Below are 13977 nucleotides of genomic sequence, written 5' to 3' on the forward strand. Positions count from 1 at the left end.
AATTATTCCAACATTTCCCTCCTGTTTATCACATATTTGCTCAAATTCTCATATCACTTAGGCAACCACTTCAAAAGATTTTCGGTTGTAAGATCATTTTTATGAACACAAATATGCTTACACCCAGAGAGTCTCCTGAGAGATTACTTTACTCATAATCTCCAGGGTTAGGGAATAGGTCAGGTACTCCATAGTACGTCGTTTCAGCATCGTCATCCTCACTATCAGTATCACCATCAGATCCTTTACCTAGTAGTGGATACATTTGTGCTATTTGGTTTTCCATGGGTGAGATGGCTGTGGTAATAAGACGATTTAACAATGAACGTAGGCAGGGAATACAACAACATCCACATAAGGTTAAGACAGCAGCAAATACTGCTATTGAGACCAACACAGAAATCCCACATCGTGGTATCTACTCCTGAGTGGTCTTTCATTTTGCCATTTAGAGTTCGAAGGCCCTCTATAGCTTTGGTGAGGCTGCCATCAGCAGCAGTGTTATTAGGAATGAATGTGCAGCACCGTTCACCGAACATCGCACACACTCCTTCTTTTTCCGCCAAGAGCATGTCAACCGCTATTCTGTTCTGGAAAGTCATGAGTGACGTTGCAGCTAGTTGACCATGTACCGCTTCGAACCCAGCTTCTGTCCAATTTCCCAATTTCTGAACGTTATAGTGGATGTAATTTATTCTGTCTACGTTTTTATTGATTGTACACCACCAACAAATTGATGATTCAAATCCAGCCGCCACCTGATCAACCAATTTGTACTCGTCCGGTACCCCTCTTGGCACCCCAATAGCATCAATGTATGTAGGACCGTCGTCTGATCGTCATGCCGCTGTTTTTTTCTTTAGATGCCACTGTTGGTGCATTTTGGCATTTAGATTTTTCGTTAAGTCTTTTACTGACATGGGATATAATGATACTGGCAGTAACAGGGTGACCAATGCGCATAAGCCAGTTACATTCTTGGGGAGTTTATTGAATATCCTATCATCCCCATCCCGTTCCTGTGGTAGCATACCAGTTGTAGGCCTCACCCCAACTTTGCCCCTTAGAGTCGGCATCATTGGTGAGTGAGCCATAAGGTATTATGATTGCCGTGGTTTGATTTTGTGGCGCACAGAAAACTAGGCCAGTATGTTTTGTCTGTATGTCTTCTCCGCATTCTGAGTCTGTGTTACGCCTGTTCCTTTCGTGAGTTGTATTTTGCTGGGTTATATTAGGAGTCCTATTTCTAGTTAATCCTTCTTTCGGTGGTTCCCATAAGTACCACACGAGCAGAAAGGTTAAAATTAGGAAAAGTGTCACCATCCAACCTCGGATGGCGTTTTTTAAACCATTGGGAGTCATTGCTGCTGAAATATTTCCTCCTCTACTGGGTTCGGTGTCTTATAAAATCTTCACTGACTTTCGGGTCTATCCAGTCTCTACACGTCTGGATCCACCCTATTATCGGTCTTTGGCTCACCTCCCCTATCGGAGCTTTCAACTGAAATGACCTTTTTGCAATGGGTCAGATGAATCCAAGTTGATCTTTCTGCTATTACTATTTACCGCAGTGGGAGTTGTTAGCAATACTTGATAGGGTCCTTCCCACTTAGGTGAATGCCAGTGTTTCTTCTTTATACTTTTTATTAGCACCCAGTCTCCCGGTTCCACTAACTGGATTACCTGTTGGGAGACAGAAGGATTCTCATCAGTCAGTTTTTGTTTCTGTTTCTCTAATATTTTTCTCATGTACTCTGCTAAATTAGCTTCTTCATCTATTTCCCACTGATTCTTAAATTGGGGTAGCTTATAGGGTCTTCCAAACAGAGTTTCGTATGGAGTTAACCCTGTGGTGGATGTAATGTTTATGTATAATTTAACTAATTCTAAACACTGTGTCCATGGCCTTCCTGTTTCCTCAATGCATTTCCTTAATCTATTTTTAATAGTTCCGTTTGTGCGTTCCACTAGCCCTGCACTTTGTGGATGATAAGCACAGTTATTTTTTAAGTTTATATGAAACATTGTTCCGACCTTTTTGACGATCTGGTTGACAAAATGAGTTCCGTTATCACTATATATTCTTTCAGGGATCCCATACCTTGGTATGATATCCTTGCACAATGCTTTAGCCACCGTTAGTGCATCAGGGTGTTTTGTGGGGAAAAGTTCAATCCATTTTGAAAACGCATCAACTATGACTAGACAATACTTTTTCCCTTCACTTTGGTTTAATTCTATAAAGTCCATGTGGATTATTTGAAACAGATATTGGGCTGTGGGGAAACGGCCCCTTCGTCTTAGGTTTCCTTGTGGGTTATGCTTTGCACAAGTTAAACATGCTCTACAAAAATTTTTTGAATAAGAGTTAAAGCCATAGGTAGTAAAGTATTGATGTATCTGTCCTACCATCCCTCCTGTTGAGACATGTGTTAGACCATGGCTCAATATAGCCGCCCACTTGTATAAATGTTTTGGTAGGATAGGTTTATTCGCAGGTCATACATATGTGCCCTTGTATAGTTTTGCTCCATTTTTTATCCAGGTGTCTTTTTCTGATTGTGGACTTTGGTGTTGCATTTCATTTAGTATCACATCATCTAGTTTTTTATCTTCCTCCAGGGACAACACCTCGAGCTGTCCTTCAGCGGCCGCTTTTGCGGTCTTATCTGCGAAAGCTTTTCCCAGGGAAACTTTATCTGTCCTTGATGTGTGTGCTGCACATTTAAATACCGCCAATGTTTTGGGTAACTGAACTGCTTGTAATAGTTCTTTCAACAGGATGGCGTGTGTTACTGGTTTCCCAGTCGAGGTCACCATGCCTCTGTTCTTCCAATATTGTGCAAAGGTATGAACTGTAGCAAACGCATACTGGAGTATGATTTTTGCTCCGCACAATCTCGAGCGAGATGTCCCTCTTTGCCACAACTCCAACATCCTGACGAATTTCGTCTGAAATTTCCGCGTCCTACTCCTCCACCTCTTTGTCCTCTACCTCTGCCTCTAAATCCTCGCCTTCCTCTACCTCCTTGGTAGAAAACCTTGTTCTCTCCCTCTTGATAAAAGGCTCCAACAGCCTTCTTTTTCTTTTCTTTTACAACCTTTTCAGCATGGAGGGCATGGTTAGCATAATCCTCCAAGTTCCCTGTAGGGAACCCTATGTAATGCATATCAACCCAGCTGCGGATAGCATCTTTGGATCCTGCATGGAGGGCGTTTTTTAGTTGTTGGCGGAAAGCTCCGTTTTGCTGTCCATCATCCTCCAAACCACTGTGCATTTTGAATGCTTTTGTCATTCTCATTCTATAGTCTTCAAAAGACTCCTCATCTTTTTGTTTAACTCTCCCTATTTCGGTATAGTTTGCTCTTCGTCTAAACCTGAGAGTGGCTCTGTCCTCTAGTGCTCGTATCCTGTTGGTTAGCTCACCAGAATCGTGAGCCAAAACAGTTGGCGGGGCTGCTTCCTTTAATGGGCTCCAATCCCCACACACATGGTGCCAGTCAGTGCCTAAAACTGTCATCCATACCTGCTGTACTTCCTGTCCATTAAGATGATATGATCTCCTTAAGATATCCATTTCCTGGATAAACTGGTTTATATCTTCCTTGTGTGAAATAATTCCTTCTACTGCTTTTTTAACATCTTCCATGGTCCATGTTCTATAAATCAACATGGTGGGTTGTCCCCCACCATTGTTGGGTTTTGCTACTTGGATCATGGGGTAAACATCAGCACTACTAGTGGACATGTCAGTAACTGATGGAGCAGGAGCAACTGGGGAAAATATCTTTCCCATATCTTTTGACCACTCATACTGGCTACCTCCCGCTCTGGTGTTTCTTTTATGTGTTCGTGAGCCTTCGTATTGGGGAGGATTTTCTTGAGGCAGCGTCGGATATATTCTCTGTATTTGTCTTTCTTGTCCTACAGCTGCAGCTCCTTCCTCCTCGCTTTCTTCCTTACTATTCTCATCATCTTCCTTCCTCTGAAACATTATTTGCTTATCTTTTTCTTTCTCTGCACGTTCCTGTTCTTCTTCTTTCCTACGCTTTCTTTCCCCTTCCTCTCTCTTTCCTGCCATCTTCATCCAAAATTCTATGTCACTGTATCCCTCTTTTTCCCTTTTCTTGGGATCATTTTTTGTTTTTGTGATTATTTCGGTCTTTAACATGGCTATTTTTTGTGTGTTTAGTCGGCCATCAAATCCATATTTTGTTATCCATTTATCTAGGTGTTTTATTTTACTTGGATCCCGTTGCTCGACATATTTCCAATCTTTACTCGGTAATTCTTCTTTTGGGGTCGGTTTGCTACCCCCCTTTCCCATTTTACTTTCTTATACTTCCTCTCTTTTTGTTTTATTCTTATTTTTATTTTATTTTATTTATTTATTTATTTATCTGTTTATTTATTTTTTTTTATATGCTTTGTTGCTTGGAATCATTTGGACGTCTCCTAAGGTTTTAAATCTGCTGGTATTTATCTCCCCAGATACTTTAATTTTGTTAGGATTTTGCTCTCTAATTTTTCAAATTTTGTACAGAAGTTTCTCTCCCTAACTCGAGATTTTAGTTGTTTCTTGTGTTTTAGAGAATTTGGGCCAGTCCTGTTAACACCTAGGGTGTTCTAAAGACTGGGTTTTCTGATAGTAGGTCAGCGATCAAGTTCCCTGTTGTGGTAAATCTCACTTCAACTCTTTCGAGTGGGGATTTCTTGCCTTTGCATCCACAAGAGGTTCGCTGCTTTTAGTCCTACTGTTTTATATGAGACAAAATACCTAGTGGTATTTTAATCTCCATGCACTCAGTCACTTGCACACAGTTTGTTTTTCACGGATTTGTACGGGACTCCGCCGTCCACTATTATTATGGATTTTTTCTCGGACTCCAGCGTCCTGCTTTTACCTGTCAGAGCCTAGGATTTACAGGGTTTGTAAACAAACTCTACTCACCGCTGTTGTCCTTCCCCTCTCGGAATACCGTCAACCACCAGATCCCAGCTGGCGGGTAAACATCCAGTCCTGGAAAAGGATTTCAAGAGCTCACACTATGGAGCTCTGCTGTGGCCACAGTCTTTCCTGGAGTCCACCCTCCCGCTGGAATCCTCAGGTCTATTGGTATCCGGCTCGAAGGACCAAGTTAATGTCAGGTTTACACAACCTAAGACATTTAGAATAAGAAACAAAAGGGACAAGACACAGCGTTAGATTTCTTAGTCGCGAGGAGAACGGACAGAGATATGCTCAGTTACAATCTCCAACCCGCTCTGAGCATATTCCGCCGTGTCCTCTCTTTTTATTGTCTTTCAAGGCCTTCACTAGTTACAAGGCGTTGCTGTTCTAAAGGGTGAGATCACACAGTAGCAACGTGATAGATGCACAACTATATGCTGTTCAAATGTTCATCCCATGATGTAGAAGTAGAACAGGCTGGTTTCAGTCTGCTCTATGCATCGTGACAGCTTGTGATCTCCTCTAGCAGCTACTACCTGCAAAACAACTTCAACACAAGACAAACTGGATGCATGATTATTAAACTGTAAAGCAGGATACATGGTTAGGTAGAAAATATGAGATAAATCCATATACAATTATTCCAACAGTACCACACCATACCAAATATAGTACATTACATTTATTCTCATATTTGCTGTAATAATATAATGATTTATTTCGTTCCACAAGGAACTTATGTTTCAGATTTAGTAGGGGGCAGCACAACATCACACTGTAAAAACATGCAGTTTATTTGGTACAGAAAGTCAAAACTGATGCAGTCTAATTTAATAGTCCTGCAACAAATCCTCTTTCATGAAGATTGGATCATATATCGGAGGTTGCAAAATAACAAAATGTAAAAAAGAGTACTTTCCAAATGCACTGTATGTCTCACTGATTGATCTGTCCAACAGCCATCTCTAGTATTCTTTCCCAACAGGTGCTTCCCACCAGGGAGTTTCTCTAGGATGAGGTGTAATTCAGGCAGAGTTTATGTTCTTACAGCTGCTTTCACACCACTGCTGTGTGTGTATTAAATTCACACACAATAATTAACATTAACATCTAAATCTTTCTCTGTCTCTCTCTCTCTCTCTCTCTCTGTCCTCATCCAGGACATATGGAGACACAGAGGCGCCACCTCCAGCTGCATTCAGGACCCACCAGGTGTGCAGCTGTACACAGAGACTGGTGAGCTGACAAAGCCTTCCGGTTTTCACCTTAACCACTTCATCCCAGGTACATGTGTGTCTCATAGCTTGTGATTAAGTATATTATACATTATCCATTCATGCAAACAGAATTAAAACACAGTTACCTACCATCCCAGACACTGGGAGAGGCAGCGACGGGGGAAGAACACCTCCTGTCCTGGGAAGCAGAGTCTACAGAGGTGAGATTCACTTCAGACATCACTGTTTCCTCTAATGAATATCAGATCTATATTAACACACACAGCTCTCTGTGATTATCTCTCAGCCGTCTTCTGCAGATTAAAATAACATGGTCGGCTATGGGCTCGGCAGGATGCAGATACTCTGTGGTAACAGAGTAAGCAGAGCCATGCATGGCTGCCTCCACTAATTGTTCAAAGCCACCCAGCTATTCAACTGCTTCCTGCTAAAGCCCCCAGGCCGACAGTCGCAGAATGTAATGTATTTCTACATGAAAGATTTGAGAGGATGAAGTGTTGGTCCCATCCTCACCCGACAACATGTGCAAAACACTGGCAAATATACAAGTTAAGATATGGTTTAACAGCCAAACTTACACGTGTATGTAATATTTTTCATTCTTGCACACACAGTGTTGAACAGCGGGACAAGGTGGTGTAAAGGTGGGGCCGGCGTTATAGAGAGAGGTATGACATGTCAGAGTGATACGGTAAAATATCACTTAACATGAAAACTGGGCTCCTGTAGGAACATTTCATCACGTGTATTTAAGATAAAATTGACTTTTATAGAGGAAATTTAAATTTGACACAGCAGCATAAAAGAATAGCAGCACCAGGGGAGCAATGCAATAAGAAATAAAATAATTTATTATATTATTGTTTGGTTTTTTTAGGCAATGTAATGTATTGGCTCATTTGTCATTTTCAACACACACATATACAACAGGCTGGTATTACAGCGTGTTTAGAGAACGGGGCCCTCACGGCACAGAAAATAAAAAAAAAACATAAAGAAAGTTTACTGACGTTCAGAGAAATAATTCACTAATTCACCCAGTTTCCCTCCTTCTCAAATTATGTCAAATTTAACTTTCCTGGCATGAATGAAAGAAGAGCCGGTGCAGGCGCTCAGTAAAAGTTCCTGTTTTTATTTTGTGTTTTTCTAATCCGGCCTGTGCAACCCTCTGATTCCAGAGTCACAGCTTGTGGACACAGTCAGTCACTGTTGATTAATGAAAAAGGTGTGTGTGTGTGTGTGTGTGTGTGTGTGTGTGAGTGTGTGTGTGTGTGTGTGTGTGGACAGAGAAGAGAGACAGCAAGAGTAGAAGTGAAAAGCAAGCGAGAGAAAGAGGTCAACAGAGAGATTCTGCGACAGAGAAACAAAACGAGAGGATGTGAAAAGGGAAAAACTAAAAGGTCAAGTTGAGTTTTCTGGACCGGCAGAATGTTTGTTTCCGAGGAAATGAAATCAGCGGCTTCAGATCGATGCTGAGCCTGAACAGTTACAATAATACTTCAGTGGTGAGTTATGAGACGCGGCTGAGTGGGGTAACGTCAGGTCTAGCCACTGCTATTTCCTCGGCAGTCAGTCAGATGCTGTACTCCCTGCAGTGACCTCACCTGACAACACACACACACACACACACACATAGACACACACACACATACACACATTTCCCATCCATGACCTTGATCTAGCGTTGAATAGCGCCAGCAGTCTGCCTCTGTTTCCACCTTTAAATGTGACAAGTAGATCGAATTTCAGCTGCGTAAGAGTTGAGTTTTAAACCCTCCAGACGAAATTTAAATCGCAGTGGAACCCTTTTATTGGCCTTTACTGTAAATGGTCAAATACTAGAAAACAGAAATATCAGGAGCATCATGTGTCATGTGACTCAATCCAAGCAAACGCACATCCATAAATATTCGTTCTCCAATCATAAACCATGTTTCAACCATGTTCAACTGATTGCATCCAAACAATGTGATGCTCTAAAAACAGGGAAGCTTGTAAAAAGGCTAAATGTATTTACCTTATTAAGAAAGGTGTTGTAGTTGTCTTGTTTTTAATTATTATTATTAATATTTCTGGGCAAGAGAGAGAGAGAGAGAGAGAGAGAGAGACAGTGTTGAAAAAGCGACATCTATCTCATATCTATATGATGAATTATATGTTAACGATATATATTTTGTTTATTTATGCAAGAAAAAAAACAACATACATATAAAAATTCTTTATGTTTATATATGTTTGTCTCATTCATTTTAAACGTGTCTCTTCTCATTCTGGTCTCAGACTCTTGAATCCTTCTGTTTATCATATCAACATATTTACAGGCTTTGTGATGGATATATATCTATATATATATATATAGATATATATGTCTATATATAATCATGAACATACATCTGTATGGGCCTGACATATATACGTATATATCAATATCTGAAGTTGTCGTCATTTCTAATAGGTTTTTATGTGTAATTTTTATATGTTTTTATTTTATATGTACATATACGTCATATATGGAAATTCAATATATGAACATACATCACATTGACTTGGATATTGCATTTATGAGATTGAAACCGAAGCTTCACGTCTAAATAATACTGTGTCTTTAAGTCACTGTGTATCTTGGTGTCAGTGTGTGATATTGTGTGTATCCTCCATACATACCCGACATGCATAAGGGTGTCTTGTGTGTATGCATATTTGTGTGTGTTTGTGTACTTGTCTGGTCTGCAACTGTGTCCATGGCCTGTGCATTTATGTGTGTGTGTGTGTGTGTGTGTGTGTGTTTTTGTATTAATAAAGAGTGATAAATGGTGGGCTCAGAGGAAGCGTTGGATTCCTGCTCGGCTCCTGTTCCTGTGAGAAACCTCGCTAAAGAAAGCAGACATAAATAATGGCTGCCACCCCGCCATCCTGCCCGCAATACTACGCTGTGTGTGTGAAGATATGTGTGTGTGTGTGTGTGTGTGTGTCCACTTTTTAACAGTATCCCATAGGAGAAAAAGTGCAAAGAAAACAAAGGTCAAGGAAGTATTTATACTCACCCTGCACACACACACACACACACACACACACACAGACACACACACACACACACACACACAGACACACACACACACACACACACACATATCTTCACATACACAGACACACACACATGCAAGAAGCAAGTGAGTGATGGCGCTGCCTCTCCTCAAAGACACGTAGTAAAATGTGTATGTGTTCATGTGGTGTGTGTCTGTTCCATCATCCGCTCCCTGCGCGGGACAAAAAGTCAGTGAACGTCTCACCGCAGCGTGTAAGCACCTTGTTTCCACATGGCCCTCGCTTTGAAAGAGTTGTTTCTTGAGGGACAGGGCCATTAAGACGGCAAATGTTATTAGCACTCAAAGTACAGGAGCCATTAAATCGACCTGTAACAGATGATTGCAGCTTCAGATCAGATTCAGAGGCAATTTAACTTCACAATTAAAAAGAGCTGCATTAAACATTTGGTAATGGGGGTCTTGAAAACAATAAAAGTGCACTCAGATTAGATGTAAAAGTTTTTAAATGGAGACAGATGGGGGGGGGGGTATCCGCTGGAGGATCAGTGGGTTGGCATGACCCCACCATCAAAACCCTTATAGGCAAGTCTCACCGCTCGGCAGCCATCTTGGCAACATGGAGGATACAGTTTTACTAACCAGGAGCTATAGGCTGCAGTTTGTGCAAGACTTTCATTTTTAGTCATCAACAAAATATTTTTCGCCACAGTTTTAATGGACGAAATTAACACTGATATCAACATTTTATGAGACACAATTATTTCGTTAGAACAAAACGTGATCCAGGCGGCACCGTGTCCCTTTGGAAACAAATCTGTTGTGATTTACAGACGAGAGTGTCGCAGCGTGGCAACAAGGTCACGGACAGGAAAAGCTGGAGGGTGAATGCAAAGAGATAAATGGAGGAAGAAGACAGAAAACGAAGGAGCAGCTGCAACGTCAGTGAAGGGAACTAAATGGACGTCACTTAATTAACTAACAAGATTAAAGCTGCTTGAGTTTAACTTCTGCAGAACAAGCGTTATAAACCAGCTTTGCACCAATCTCTGCTCTTCAAAGTCGGTCCCCTCAGTGGCTTCTACATACATCAGTTGTGAGTAGTGACACTTACCGGCGGCTCAGGGATCTCGATGCAGCAGGATTAAAAACGCAGCGTGCCAGAATAAAAATGACCTCGCTGAAGCACTTTCCAGAAATTTACATCACTCAGTTTTCGAGCGAAGTCGAGACGGATGCCAAATAAAACCACTAATAATAATGTCTGGCACGGTCGACCCCCGTCTGCATCCTGTTGTGTCAGCCGGTGTCTTCAAACCTGTCCACATGCTGAGAAAGTGAAAGACGCAGAGAAAGAGGAGAGGAGGAGAGGAGGAAGAGCAAACACAGTGGATGAGAAGATAACAGGATGGATGAGTGTTAAAAAGGCTGCAAAAAAAAAAAAAAGAAAGAAAAAAATAAAGGACCTGGAAATATAAGAGGTGGGAAAATGGTGTGTGAGTGTGTGATGACAGAGCGGGTCTCCTGCTAAGACAGCCTGATTTCCTGAGTGTTTAATGGTGGGGCTAAAACAACAACAGGAATGACACGTTTAAGCCTTAGGTTATGCTAACACTCCACCTCACTCTTTCTTTCTGTTTCTCTTTTACTCTCTCCATCCTCCTCCTCCTCCTCCTCCTCCTCCTCCTCCTCCTCATTCAGTCCCTGGCTCTTCCTTCCTTCGCCCCCCTGGCTAATGTTACCACTAACACCTACTGACGCAGGACAGGGTACCAGCCTGCTGTACAAACTGATGATCTAACCACCACAGCTGCTCAGTCTGTGTGTGTGTGTGTGTGTGTGTGTGTGTGTGTCTACGTGCATGCATGCTGTATGTGAGGGTGTGTGTATTCATGAAACATAATACCCCTTCTTCTATTTAGGATTCATCGCGCAGGACAGGACTGAACAGGAGACGAGTTAAAGAGCGTTTCCCTGAGATCTCCTGTTGATTAAACAGTGTGTGTGTGTGTGTGTGTGTGTGTGTGTCCTGTGTGGTTTTCTGTCATCTTCACATTCAGTGTCAGGGAAAGGGAAGCATCATAAACCAGATGTGCAAATTTATTTATTAGTGAGGAGAAGAATAAAGCAAAGAACAGAGCGGGTGAAACGGCTGCTGCTAAATCAAAGACTGTAAATATGACAAACTTTTCTCTGACGTTCTCAAGCAAAAACAAGAAGGAAAGAAAACCTTTCTTTCTACTCTGCCCACTAAAAACAAACAAAACCGGCAAACAGCAGTGCATCGTTTCCAGTGTGAGCTTTTAGCTGCAGCCGATCACGCAGCAGGATCCGCACATCCTACAAAACATGACAAGGTCTAACAAACATGTTGACTGTGATTCCTTCCTCATAGAACATTTGCGAAATCAATTCTTTAAAATCAAACTGATTGTTGAAGACTTGTTTTCATCAGAAACAAGCCGTCAGCACAATATCATCAAACAGCATCATCACCTTTTAAGATGTATATAATGAACTCATTAGCAAACGGCTCCAGCAGTCACGTGGTGTTTGTATCCACCTGGTAAATCTTACTCCGGTATTCCCGCTCTTTACGCTCTGTAAACTAGTAAGAAAATATGTTTTTTAAAGGGTTTTAAAGAAACTCCAGATACCAGAAAGTTGAAAAAACGCTGGAGCCTACGTTTCCCACAATGCAACTGACCAAAATCCTGTTTATGTTAGACCATCCCTGCTCCATGCTCTCCTTCTGCTGGAAATGTTTTGCAAAAAATTAAAAAAAAATAAATCAAAGAGACATCATTTCCAAATCAGGGTTATAATCGGCTCTTTATAGCATATATTTCATAACCCCCCCTTCACCCCCCTGACCCCCCCGACTCACCCCTGGCTGCAGCTGGTCTGATATTTTATCCTTTGTGAGCACTTACTTAGGAAAACACCGGCCAGAGGAAACACTAGAAGGTTTGGAGCAGCAGACAGGTAGAGACGGTAATGTGCCGACAGTAAGGTTTGGAAACGCTTCCATCTGCAGGATGAGAGAGAGAGAGAGGGGAGAGAGAGAGAGAGAGAGAGAGAGAGGGAGAGAGAGAGGGAGAGAGAGGGAGAGAGAGAGATGTGGCCTTGAGGTGAAGGAATGACCCAGAGGAGTGAGAAGGCAATGAAGTTAAGCTCTATGTTACACTAAAGTGTTTCCTGGCAATGCTGTATGTGTGTGTGTGTGTGTGTGTGTGTGTGTGTTTCATGGCCCCCTCAAACTTCCCTAAAGCATTAAGATGACAGTATTTCTACTGTATTCCTCTGTGCGTGCGTGTTCCAGCTCACACGTGTAAATGCGATCTGTCTGCGTGTTTTTCAGGTTTCGAGGGGTTGAGATCAGAATAAAGTCGTGGGTGAGGTGAGGTCAAAGGTCGGGTGGGTGCCCCTTGAAATATAGAACACGTCGGTCAGCGTCCGAGTTGACAGCGCTTGGATCTTTGTCGATGATTTTGCTCATTGATCTCTCATCACTTTTTCTTTGTCTCCTTTAAGAACACAAAGATGATCAGTGTATTTTAACATGGGAGTCTATGGGGACAGACTCTAGTGGTCATTAGAGGAACTGCAGCTTCTTGTTGCCTCCAGATGTAACTTACATTTTAACCAAATGAGCAACATAAAAATTAATTTTATGCATTTCCATCCACTACTGCTTCTCTGCTCAGTGCCACTGAACCACCACAGAAGAAGAAGAGGACACAGCGAGAGCTCCAGTCAAAGGTCAAACGATGGGAAACCACGTGAAAATGTCACAAAAAAAGTCTGTTTCCACTGCACATTTTTCTTTTTTCAATGCACCAACTTTTCAACTTTTTCAGTTTTACAACCATCTAAACACATTTAAATTCTTTTTTAAACTTCCAGCATTTCCACTTCAGTTATTTTATGTGTAAAGTGAAGATGCAGACAGACACTCAGCATCAGGAGAGGCATACAGGCGAGTGCTTGGGGCCCCAAAGAGGAAAAGTGGCCCCCCGATGGCCCCTCATATTGGCACATTTTGCAATGACAGCTATAAACCCCCTTAAACTTCCCATAAAGACACTATACAGTCACTGCTTTTGCCCCGAAAACCCCTCTTAGTGGGACCCCTGATGAAGTGCGCTGCAGCTATAACATCTACCCATTCCCTGCATGTGAGGCGTTTAAGGGACATCGGTAAACTGAGAGTCTAAGATCACCCCTGGGTGCAGATAAAAACAGGTGGATCGACATAAAGCGATACTGAAGTTCAAATATTGAAGCACAAATGTGCGTACGTGTTTTGTTTTTTTTTCACCTGAGTTCAGGCCAATGTACACTTTCATTTTTCATAAGACATGAAGTCTGGAGGGTCAGGCTGGATTTGATATTCATGACTGCAACAACACAACTCCAACACAACGTCGCTCACATGCTCAAATAGGTCAGTCGTGCAGGAATGGAGAGAAGCCCACGAGCCTCCGGTGAATATTTCCTACATCAGAATGCTTTTTCAGGGGTTTGTCTTGGCCTTAGGTTTGTTGTAATATTTTATAAGTGTGAGAGACAATGCCAGCTGTTGATTACAGTGAAATAACAGACATGGTAAAAGCAGAGCGGGGGAACCTGGACTTCCTGCTTCGCCGAGGTGAAAGTCATGAACAGAACTCAAGTTGTTGTCACTTGAGATTTGCTGTTGGACAAAAAAAATTAAAACCATTTGGGCCTTAAGTAAATTCG

The sequence above is a fragment of the Seriola dumerili genome, unplaced genomic scaffold, assembly GCF_002260705.1.
Source record: "Seriola dumerili isolate Sdu_G_001 unplaced genomic scaffold, Sdu_1.0 BDQW01000066.1, whole genome shotgun sequence".
NCBI lineage: Eukaryota > Metazoa > Chordata > Actinopteri > Carangiformes > Carangidae > Seriola > Seriola dumerili.